The sequence below is a fragment of the Podarcis cretensis genome, assembly GCF_951804945.1.
Source record: "Podarcis cretensis genome assembly, chromosome: 5".
Classification (NCBI taxonomy): domain Eukaryota; kingdom Metazoa; phylum Chordata; class Lepidosauria; order Squamata; family Lacertidae; genus Podarcis; species Podarcis cretensis.
Window position 1 is genome coordinate 13,200,992 of NC_137174.1, and position 11,907 is coordinate 13,212,898.

Genomic DNA, 11,907 nt, shown 5'->3' on the forward strand with positions numbered 1-11,907 from the left:
TAGATACCGCTCCGGCGGGAAAGTAAACAGTGTTTCCGTGCGCTGCTCTGGTTCGCCAGAAGCGGCTTAGTCATGCTGGCTACATGACCTGGAAGCTGTAAGTCGGCTCCCTTGGCCAATAAAGCGAGATGAACGCCACAACCCCAGAGTTGGCCATGACTGGATCTAATGGTCAGGGGTCCCTTTACCTTTACTTTAGTCATCCTTTTGAAATAAAATTCCAACCTGCGTGCTCCCCGCTTGGCATTTCATGATTACAAGAGAAAGAGGAAAGGAGGGAAAAGGAGCTCTTTGTTTTTTCCCGTGTTCTTAATTGTTGTTAGTGCCACAGGACTCCCAGGAACCAGATCTTTGTCTGCAATAAAACGAGGAAGAAACACTGGAAGATCCAGTGGAAGACTCTGTAGTCTTAGGGTGCTTTCAGATGGGTGCTCATTGCAGACTGGGTGCTCCTCACACATGTGAGTTTTTCGCAGCATCAACAAGATGTTGTGGGTATCAAATTGCCCGTCGGCGGGATTGCCGTAGTGGGGCAAAATGCAGATTTGCACCGGCCTGACTCCCCATTGATATAGGGGTGTTTTGCAATCCTTGGAAAGTCCAAGATGGCCAGGATTGGAGGGAAAACCCCTGCCTTAAAATAGGGGAAATCTCCAGGAATGACACTGGGAAGGAGAAGAAGTGATATGGATGCCACTAATGGGAAGACAAGCATTTTGTTCTGGGATAAACAAGCCTGGTACAGTGGTACCTCGGGTTAAGTACTTAATTCGTTCTTAACTTGAAACTGTTCTTAACCTGAAGCACCACTTTAGCTAATGGGGCCTACCACTTCCGGAGCATGATTTCTGTTCTCATCCTGAAGCAAAGTTCTTAACCCGAGGTACTATTTCTGGGTTAGCGGAGTCTGTAACCTGAAGTGTATGTAACCTGAAGTGTATGTAGCCCGAGGTACCACTCTATTCCCTCCCCATGTAATCTGAATTTATCCTTTCTGCAGAAAATCTCACAAGTTTCTGCATGAGCCTTTTGTATTCCAACCCCATGTAATCTGAATTTATCCTTTCTGCAGGAAATCTCACAAGTTTCTGCAGCAGTCTTTGTACGATTAAGCCAACATCTGGAATCATCCTCAGAAAGAGAAGGTTTCACAGGAAATCTCCTAGGCTCCCTCTGGCGGTGGCAGTTGGCTAGCACAAATCTTTCATAAGTAGTAGAAGAAGAATTTTTATTTGCATCAGCCACTGGCCATAGCAATAAAAATAAAAATGTACTGAAGATAGAGGTGAAAACTTAACTATGCAAAATACATTTTGGAGGTTTACAGCAAAAATCAAATAATAGATCTTATTCTAATTGCCCCCTGTGAAAAATCTTGCAGTTTTTGCTATCACCTGATCGTCTTGATCTGCTAAAAGAAAGGACACAGTAGGAATGGTTGAGCAATCCAACATGGACAATAGTAGAGGGGTACTTCTATCTCAAACAAAGGATTGATGAGGGCATTCTCAGGATACTGACAAAGAGAACAGTTGGCTGTGAATTACAAGAAAACTAAAGTCTTTCATAAGTACTGAGGGAGGAGGTCATGCGGGAAGTCAAAATTTCTCCTCCTCGTGATTGATCCCGCAACCTCTCTCTCTCACACACACACATATTTTTTTCTGTTTTACAATTTAGAATATTCATTTAAACAACCTTAAAATGTCAATGACTTCCCTTCTTCTCTTTTCATGGTTCGTTTTGCATATCATAAATCCCTGCATATTTTACAAAAACTATACCATTCAGTATTCCATTATTGCATCCATCAAAGCTTATTTACACTGTTGAATTTATCTTAATGCTGCCAGCGTTCTCAGCTGCATATTTCCCATATATTCAATAAACGCTTTCCAATCTTCTCTAAACGTATGATCTTCTTGTTCTCTTATTCTATATGCTAAGTCTGCAAGCTGCGCATATTATGTCAACTGAAGTTGCCATTCTTCTTTGGTTGGGACCTCACTCGTTTTCCATTTTTGTGCCGCAGTAGTGGCATACATAAATAACCTTTTCTGATACTTGTGTGTCGAGGTCCCCAGGTCCACCCCAATAACTCACACATCACACAGAAATTTTTGTTTAAGATTTTTGGCATAATTTTGGCCACAACTTTATTAAAATACAAATTTGTGAGTGGTTGCGTAGGCATTGGTTGCGACTATCTGCCCCCACCATGGGGGACAGACTGACATTCCGCACGATGCGAAAGTCAGAATGGGGGAATACACTCGGAGGTTACGCGGAGCAGGGAACCTGCCCTCACCCCAAATGCAACCAGGAGCTCATTGCTATGGCCCGAGCCCCCTTTTCAGAGTGGACAAGCAATAGTTAGCTCCCAATTCCTTTAACGGAATCCCTTGCAGCAGCAGCATTAGAGGGGCAGGCACAGCCAATCCATGCCCCTCAACCAACCAAACCATAAACCAATGCCTAACTGCGAACCTTACAAGTTGTGACGATTTGCTATGCAGTAGGCAAAAACCAAATGGCCCCAGCCAATCAGCCAGATGGACAAAATTCCTACCAGGCCCCCGCTCCAAAGCAGACGACCCCATGACAGGCATAGCAAGGTCAAAGCAAACAACCCTATTCTAGGGAGGGAGGGACGGGCAATCCAATGCACGGGCGAAAAGAGGAAGCCCTAGCCTCGTGCAAGGAGTTTTACTATTTCTGGCTGTCAATCAATAAATGGCAACATTAACTTCTTCCCAACAACAAGGGAAGCCCCAATCGCATCAGTGGCCAACGATCAATTAGCCCGCCCCCCAACTTTGGAGTGTCCTGGCGGCCCCCACTGCAACACGTGCTCTCCATGAAGGAGAACACGCTTTGGGAAATTCAGTCTGAATTATCCCCAACAGAAAGGACTCTGGATTTTTTTGGGAAAGTACTTTTGAACATTTCCCCCCCAATTCATTATGTATCAATCCCCAATACACTTTTACTCTTTTACACGTCCACCACATATGAAAAAACGTTCCCTCAACCTCTTTGCATCTCCCACAACTTAATATTTCAAGTGGTCTGGAATTTCTCTCCCTGGGTGGAACTGAGTACACAAACCCACTGTTCTGCACACAGACAAGCTGGTACGCAGCCATTCAACAAAGACAAGTGTCTGAACGTTTTCTCATTCTTTCCCCTTCTGTAACCATATCTTACTGGTTCTCTCCATAGTACCTGGTTCCCTTTAGAACCACCAGTGCTGGATTTACGTATAAGCTAAACAAGCTATAGCTTAGGGCCCCACTCTCTTGAGGGCCCCCAAAAGATTTAAAGGAAAAAAACCTGGATGTACATTTCCAAAATATAAGATAGAAAACAAATAAAATAAAACCTACAAACAGCAACAGTGTTTTGTGTTCTGTAGGCTCCTATGATGTAAGTCAGGGTGGCCAACTCCCAAGAGACTACTATCTACTCACAGAGTTAAAGACTGGCAGTGATCTGGGGGTTCAGGTCAAAGTTGTTGAGCATTTTTTATTTGAGCTTCCTTGGGGGGAGCCAGTGATCTACCAGTAATCTACCACTGACATGACATCCACTGATCTACCGGTAGATCATGATCTACCTGTTGGATGTGCCTGATGTAAGTAATGGGCCCCTCCTGCTAGCCTACTCCCTAAAATATCACTGGTTTGCTCATTTCCATATACAGTGGTAGCTCGGGTTAAGTACTTAATTCGTTCCGGAGGTCCGTTCTTAACCTGAAACTGTTCTTAACCTGAAGCACCACTTTAGCTAATGGGGCCTCCTGCTGCTGCCGCGCCGCCGGAGCACGATTTCTGTTCTCATCCTGAAGCAAAGTTCTTAACCTGAAGCACTATTTCTGGGTTAGCGGAGTCTGTAACCTGAAGCGTATGTAACCTGAAGTGCATGTAACCCGAGGTACCACTGTATAGGGTGCCTACATTCTGCATGGACTGGTTTCATGGCAACATGTGCAAATGGCTTCAGATACCTATTACCATAGGTCCATAAATTACCATATAGCATATATTCAACACACACACATACAAAAACAGTGACATATAAAGGGCCCCATTACCTTCAGTAGCTTAAGGCAGGGGTAGGTAACCTAAGGCCCATGGGCCGGATGCCGCCCAAACACCTTCTCAATCCAGCCCGCGGACGGTCCGGGAATCAGCGTGTTTTTACATGAGTAGAATGTGTCCTTTTATTTAAAATGCATCTCTGCGTTACTTGTGGGGCCTGCCTGGTGTTTTCACATGAGTAGAATGTGTCCTTTTATTTAGAATGCATCTCTGGGTTATTTGTGGGGCATAGGAATTCGTTCATAAAATATAAAAAAAAATTAAAAATAAATAGTCTGGCCCACCACATGGTCTGAGGGACAGTGGACCGGCCCACAGCTGAAAAAGGTTGCTGACCCCTGACTTAAGGCCTCATCAAACCTAAATCTGGCCATGAGGACCACAAGATCTATCATAGAATTGAAGAGTTGGAAGGGACCATGAGGATCCCACCCCTGCAATGCAGTTATATGCAGGTGGTCCGTATGGGTATCAAAGCCACGACCTTGGCATTATCAGCATCACGCTCTAACTAACTGATCTGTGTCCTCCTTTGAAGCCAAGTGCCAAATGCCTTCATTTTGGCTCTGGGGCTAGGTTAGGCGTAGAGGTTGCAATTGGCACACGGTGACCAATGTAGATGCGAATATGCATGCATAGGATGCTCCTGTTTTCTTTTTTTAGTTTTCATTTATACTTTTCTATTTTATACATTTCATTAGTTTTGCAATCAATTTAACATTTCAAAATTTGACTCCCTCCCCCCCTCTTTCTGCGGTTCCTTAAATTTATTTTTTCATATCTCCTGCAAATCCAGGTTCATTTAACTTGCTCGTTTATTTATCTACTGGAAATATATACTCTTATAAAACGGAAGGTTGTTACACTAATGCTGCCAATGTTTTTATCTGTTTACAATTTATCTGCAAATATTCAATAAACCATTTCCACTTTTTTATAAAAAGTTTGTCATCTTGATTTCTTATTCTTCCGGTAAGTTTCGCCATTTCTGCATATCCATTTTGTATCCATTCTTCCCTTTACTGGGACTTCTGCTTCTTTCCACTTTGGGGCAAGCAACATTCTTGCTGCTGTAGTAGCATACCTAAATAAGTTTCTATACCATTTATGTAGTTCTGTCCCTATTTTCATGCTCCTATTTTCATCAGAGAAACAAAGGACATGCAAAACACAGGCAAACCAGAGTGCAAGAACCATGCAAACCAGCTTTCGCATTTGGCCACAAAGGAGGCCTCTTTTTAAACAAAGATTTTTAATTTATTTTATTTTAAGTGTTTGCTACAGACTGAGATATCCATCTGCTAGGTGCAGGGCAGCAGAAAAGAACTGCTGGGAAATTGCAAACAGGCAAGAACTACTCCTGTGGGTGAGCCTGTCCTGCAATATTTTAAGAGTGATGTCCTACGCAATTAGCATTGTGAGTTCTGCTATTTAAAAAACACCAAACCAGGTTGAGGAGTGGCTTGTGGCCACTGAGGGACGCGGGTGGCGCTGTGGGTTAAACCACAGAGCCTAGGACTTGCCGATCAGAAGGTCGGCGGTTTGAATCCCCGCGACGGGGTGAGCTCCCGTTGCTCGGTCCCTACTCCTGCCAACCTAGCAGTTCGAAAGCACGTCAAAGTGCAAGTAGATAAATAGGTACGAGTCCAGCAGGAAGGTAAACAGCGTTTCCGTGCACTGCTCTGGTTCGCCAGAAATGGCTTAGTCATGCTGGCCACATGACCCAGAAGCTGTACGCTGGCTCCCTCGGCCAATAAAGCGAGATGGGAGGTGTAACCCCAGAATCGGCCACAACTGGACCTAATGGTCAGGGGTCCCTTTACCTTTACCTGTGGCCACTGAAGAGTTTAGCCCGGAGAGTTGAGAGACCCAGATAAGCCATGAATCACCCCTTGCCCCTGTGGCGGGAGTAAAGCAGCAACTCCAGGGGCATGACAGGTGAACTTGAAGCGCACTGGCCCTTTCATTTTTGTGAAGAATGTTCCCAAATTATCTGAGGAAGCACTGCATCATCGCAAGGCCTGTTTTTTTGTAGACTTGCGCGCTTCCTCTCCAAGAATAGCCTTCTCCATCCCGTTTTGCACCTCAGAAAGAGCACGCCTGAGAAGCTCAGAGGGGCTGCACGTTGAGTGCGGAGCCAGAGAAATAAAGATCACTTTTCTGCACCGCCCTCCCCTTCTTGCAAAGCTCATTTTCTTCCCTTTTCCTTGTCCCGGTGCCAATTAGTCGACAGGCAAATGTGGGGAGGGGGTGGCACAAGGATGGGGGGGACCTGAGAGAGCAGCTCTCTGACGCTGCCCTTCCACCCGTGTTGGGAAGCAGAAAGGCCCAGCCCGGTCTGGTCCACGGGGGCCCCCTCTTTCACGGCCGGCATTCTTCCCCACACAATTGGCGCTTGGGGGCTGCGGCCTTCCAAGCCGTGCCATTCAGCAGAGTGACACCTGTTGGCAAAGCGCAGGACGGTTTCCCTCCAGGCGGGTGCCCAAGCAGACGGGGTTCTGGGAACTCGGCCGAAGGCTCCTTTCTGCGCCACATATGCCGGTGCAACACAGCTGCAGAGTGCGTTGACCCCTCACAGCAGTGCAGGGCCAGCCCAGGGTCGGCCGGAGCAACAGGCTTCCCAGCGGCCGAGGCAGCGGGCCATTGTCCTCGCATATTGGATGCTTCCCCATATTCATTTCTCCTTAATGAAGGTGCATTCCTGAGAGGAGAAATATTTACATTGGGCTTCCCAGGTGGCCACATCTCGAGCGAGACAACACAGACCCAGCTGCCTCCCAATCAAAACCTCTTTAGCGGGCCTCAAGAGGAGGGTGGCGCGAGGGAACAAAAGTCCAATAACCAAGACACCCAACTGCCTTTCTCCCTCCCCACGGCGGAGTCAATGGAAAGTCCATTTCACATGCTAATCCCCACTGGCTCTCTTCAACAACACCTTTTCCCGAAAGTGTTTGGGAAAAGTCCTTGTGGCGGGTACACAGCGCCCCGCTGCTCGGATTCTTCCTTGTTTTAGTCCTGTGGGTCTCTCCCCTCCAGCAGGGCCATTTACAAGAGGGAAGAAATTAAACAAAGACTTTGGAGTTCATCAACCTCCCACTGAAATTCACAGCTGCTGAACAAACTAATCCCCTCTTCAGGGCTTTCTTCCTTTCAATGGGTTCTTGGCTTCAAAGACACTTGGAGAAAGGACTTTGCGGGGACTCACACTGTTCCCTCAATAGAAGTTAGTGCAAGTATTATACTCAAAGCAAGTGCCTTTACAAACCCCATCCCGCTAAACAATCGAGCCCCCTCTGCCGCCATCAAATGTACCCACAGCAATCGAGGCTTCGGGCGCCATGTTCTCCTCGAGGCATTTTGCCCTCTAGAAGGGAAGTGACATGCTCTCACACACAGCTGGCTCTGTGTGAAGATGGGGATATGTGTGTGTGTGTGTTTGGCTGCATGGGAATGGCACAGCGCAGCAAACAGGGCACGCTCAAAGTTGCCACCACTTGGATATAGGAGCAAGGCTGAGTGCTCTTAGGAGAGAGGGCTTTGCAAGCAAGGCATGCTGGGACTACCCAAAGTAGCTGGCGCAGAGTCAACCCCTCGTGTTAGTTGGCACCTTCTCTTGTCATAAGCTGCAATAGCTCAGTTCGTAGAGCATGAGACTCTTAATCTCAGGGTTGTGGGTTTGAAACCCACTGTTGGGTGAAAGATTCCTGCACTGCTGGGGTTGGACTCGATGACCCTCGTGGTCCCTTCCAACTCTATGATTCTATGATAACTTCCAACACTTCACCAATGAAAATAGAGAAATTCTATTCCATTCTTCTTATTATTATTATTCCCCACCCATCTGATTGGGTTGTTGCAGCTACTCTGGGCAGCTCCTGTTATCTATAAAAACATAATACACCATTAAACATTTTAAAACTTCCCTATACAGGGCTACCTTCAGATGTCTTCTAAAGATTGTATAGCTACTTATCTCCTTGGCTCGGTGGGGTCACATAACTCCATGCCCTCCAACATTTCTCTGATGAAAATAGGGAAACGGGTGGCGCTGTGGGTTAAACCACAGAGCCTAGGGCTTGCAGATCAGAAGGTCGGCAGTTCGAATCCCCGTGACGGGGTGAGCTCCCGTTGCCCGGTCCCTGCTCTGCCCACCTAGCAGTTTGAAAGCACATCAAAGTGCAAGTAGATAAATAGGTACCACTCCAGCGGGAAGGTAAACGGTGTTTCCGTGCGCTGCTTTGGTTCGCCAGAAGCAGCTTAGTCATGCTGGCCACATGACCCGGAAGCTGTACGCCGGCTCCCTCGGCCAATAAAGCGAGATGAGCGCCACAACCCCAGTCGGTCATGACTGGACCTAATGGTCAGGGGACCCTTTACCTTTAAGGAAAAACAGGACATTCCAGGATCAGATCGGAAACCTGGATGGCTTCCGTAAATCTGTGACTGTCCCTGGAAAACAGGGACACTTGGAGGGACTGGGAGCAGGATAAAACTATCGCAGTGGCTGCGGCGCTCACCTAAATTGAGATATTGCAATTGTTGTTTCACTCACATCACAGCAGCCCTCGGTTTTAAGTTCTCAGCAGCTTTGCTGGTCCTAAACAGCTTTGTGGTTGCATTTCCCACCCCCATTTTCTTTTCCAGGCAGCACCACCAAGACTGGGAAGGTGTAGCTGTGTTGTTTCTCCAGTTCCCAGCACTACCGAGCTGGAGAAAGTTGGGGCGTCAGGGCTTCGCTGCTGCTTCTTTTCCTAACAGTAGCGTAGCTCCTGGTGGGTTAGCCACAGTGCACAAGGGCAGAATTTGATGGAAGCTGCCCTGCCCCTTGGCAGAAGAGTGGATCCCAGCTCAAAAGAGCATATTTCCAGGGAGCGACACCTGACAGGAGGAGTGGCTTGGGTGTGTGTATGCAAAAAACACACACTCCCAATGTCCAAAAGACAGCTGTCCTCAGACTGCTATTAGCAGTGCAGGAACTGCAGGATTTTGTCTACTGCCCTGCCGGGTGGTGACAAATAGGTTGCCTGTACTTTGTATCTGGGACGCGGGTGGTGCTGTGGGTCAAACCACAGAGCCTAGGGCTTGCCGATCAGAAGGTCGGCGGTTCGAATCCCTGCAATGGGGTGAGCTCCCATTGCTCAGTCCCGGCTCCTGTCAACCAAGCAGTTCAAAAGCACGTCAAAGTGCAAGTAGATAAATAGGTACTGCTCCGGCAGGAAGGTAAACGGTGTTTCCATGCGCTGCTCTGGTTCACCAGAAGTGGCTTAGTCATGCTGGCCATATGACCCGGAAGCTGTACGCCGGATCCCTCGGCCAATAAAGCGAGATAAGCACCACAACCCCAGAGTCGGCCACAACTGGACCTAACAGTCAGGGGTCCCTTTACCTTTACCTTACTTTATATCTGGAGACTCTTGAAAGTCCCATTGACTGCAAGATCACACCTATCCATTCTGAAGGAAATCAGCCCTGAGTGCTCACTGAAAGGACCGATCCTGAAGCTGAGGCTCCAATACTTTGGCCACCTCATGAGAAGAGAAGACTCCCTGGAAAAGACCCTGATGTTGGGAAAGATGGAGGGCACAAGGAGAAGGGGACGACAGAGGACGAGATTGTTGGACAGTGTTCTCGAAGCTACCAGCATGAGTTTGACCAAACTGCGGGAGGCAGTGGAAGACAGGAGTGCCTGGCGTGCTCTGGTCCCATGGGGTCACGAAGAGTCGGACACGACTAAACAACTTTATATCTATGCGTCTCTTCATTTATTTTTCTTCCCAAGCTACTCTATTCCATTCCCACCAACTGGCTTTCATACCCCCTGCCCCTCTAGCATATTCATCAGGCTGTTCTGGGTGCTTCTTACAGTTTCCCCTCCCACCTCCCTTTTTTTGCACTTCTGGAAACATCGGGGTTACCCTGGTTACCTCTCTCTTACGTCCGACTGTTGCAGCCTTGGCAACGTAAGAAGCTGTTCTTGTCTCTGAAGAGCAGAAACAGAGCACAAGGCAAGCAGGGCCAGCCGCTAAATGTTGCAGGGTGCTCCTGCGTGGCGATTCCCAGGTTGATAAACAAATTGGCATCAATACACCGGGTTTTGTGTTTGTGAACTTTTAAAAGTGCAACCAGTCTGCATGCAAGCCAATGGAGCACGAGGCTTCGTAACCGACTGCTTGAGTTGGCTGGGAAGCAAAGGAGAGTTGCACCCATGAGTTGGACCCATCAACCTTCCCACTCTGCTCGTTCTGTCACTTTCTTGCACCCGGATTCCCTCTGCACCTCTCATGGTACATCTCAGCCTACAAATGCTTTGTATGTCCCATTGTATCCACTGGTGTTTACTCTCAGGAAGGCGTTAAGATCCCAGTGCTATCTGTATCTGAGCAGCCTGATCCTCTGCAGTCTTAACAGTCACTGCCTTTTCTGGCAAGGTCCTGTATCCTCCACTCCCTTCCCCCTTATAATTACACGGGGAGGGGGGAAGTGGGAGCATTCTCTCTGACCCTCACATGGCATTGCAGCTGCTCCCCGCCCCCCCCTCGCCCCGCATGTGCCGGTGGCTAAATTTAGTCCAAGTGCTCATTCGCATCAAGGATCGGACTACATCGCCAGGTTGTCGTTAAGCAGCACTGCAGCAGTGTTGGTGGAATGCTGTTTCGTTATTACAGCAAGCTTTGTTGTTGAACTGAGCTGCTCATGCTGCTGGGGCGAGACATCTTTATAAAGTGATCTTTAAAATGCACTTGGACTGAACACGTACCACTATGCGAAGGATCATTTTCTTTGGCTTGGTGTCAAGTAACCCAGAGAAACAAAATTAGAATTTCCCTTCACCCAATTGTATTGCATTGTATAGCCTCCGTGATAAAAAAAGATAGAGGTATTTTATTTATGCAACGCCCCTATTCTCACACTCATTCCAAGGGTTTATCCACTGTTAACTTTGCTGAAGGCTTGTCTGTACCTCCTCTACTTCTTCATTTATTCTTCAATACCCTGTTTGTTTGTTTTTATTACTGGTGCTGACTTGTTTTTTATTTCTTACACATGGTGAGACTTCTCATTTGGTTCTGCTTGTTTCAGGCCTGAGGGGATATTTTTTGGTAGTAACTTGTGATCTATGGATTTCTGTGACAATTCCTTGCGAGTTGATAGCTAGGTTTTGATGGAAGGCAAGGAAATGCTTTCTTTTTGAAGTCCCCTTTTCTGATTTTCCGTCACTGCAGTTTGGTACTGTTTGCTGGCGCTGTACAAGTGGTGGTGGAGGGGAGGTTACTGGGTTGGTTTTGATTATGTATTTAGTAGTTTTAATATTCTGATTTTATCTTGCGACCCGCCCTGAGACCCAAAGTTATAGGGCAATATACAAATTTAATAAATAATAATAATGATAAATGTTTCCTTACTATGGATAAATAGATTTTTAAACAGAAGACAGATTATTTTATCTATTATCACATTTACATCTCACTGCTCAAAGCTGCATATATAACTGACCTCCCCCTCATCTTTCACAAAAACCCAGACACATAGCTCAGGCTGTGACTGGCAAGAGTTAATATTATGTCGGAATGGGCATTTGAACCCAGGCCTTAGCCTGACAAGCCAACCACACAGTAGCTGAGATTGGCTTCTTTTCTTTTGCTAACTGTTTGCCCCTCATTCAAAAATAAGCTGGTCCCAGTGCTACTTAACTGAATAACCTGGATGTTTGTCAGAATATTACAGCTCTTTTGTTTTTACTTTACAACATTTCTGAGTCATGCTGTATTGATCATACTTTGTGTGCCGATTCTCACACGATGCAAAA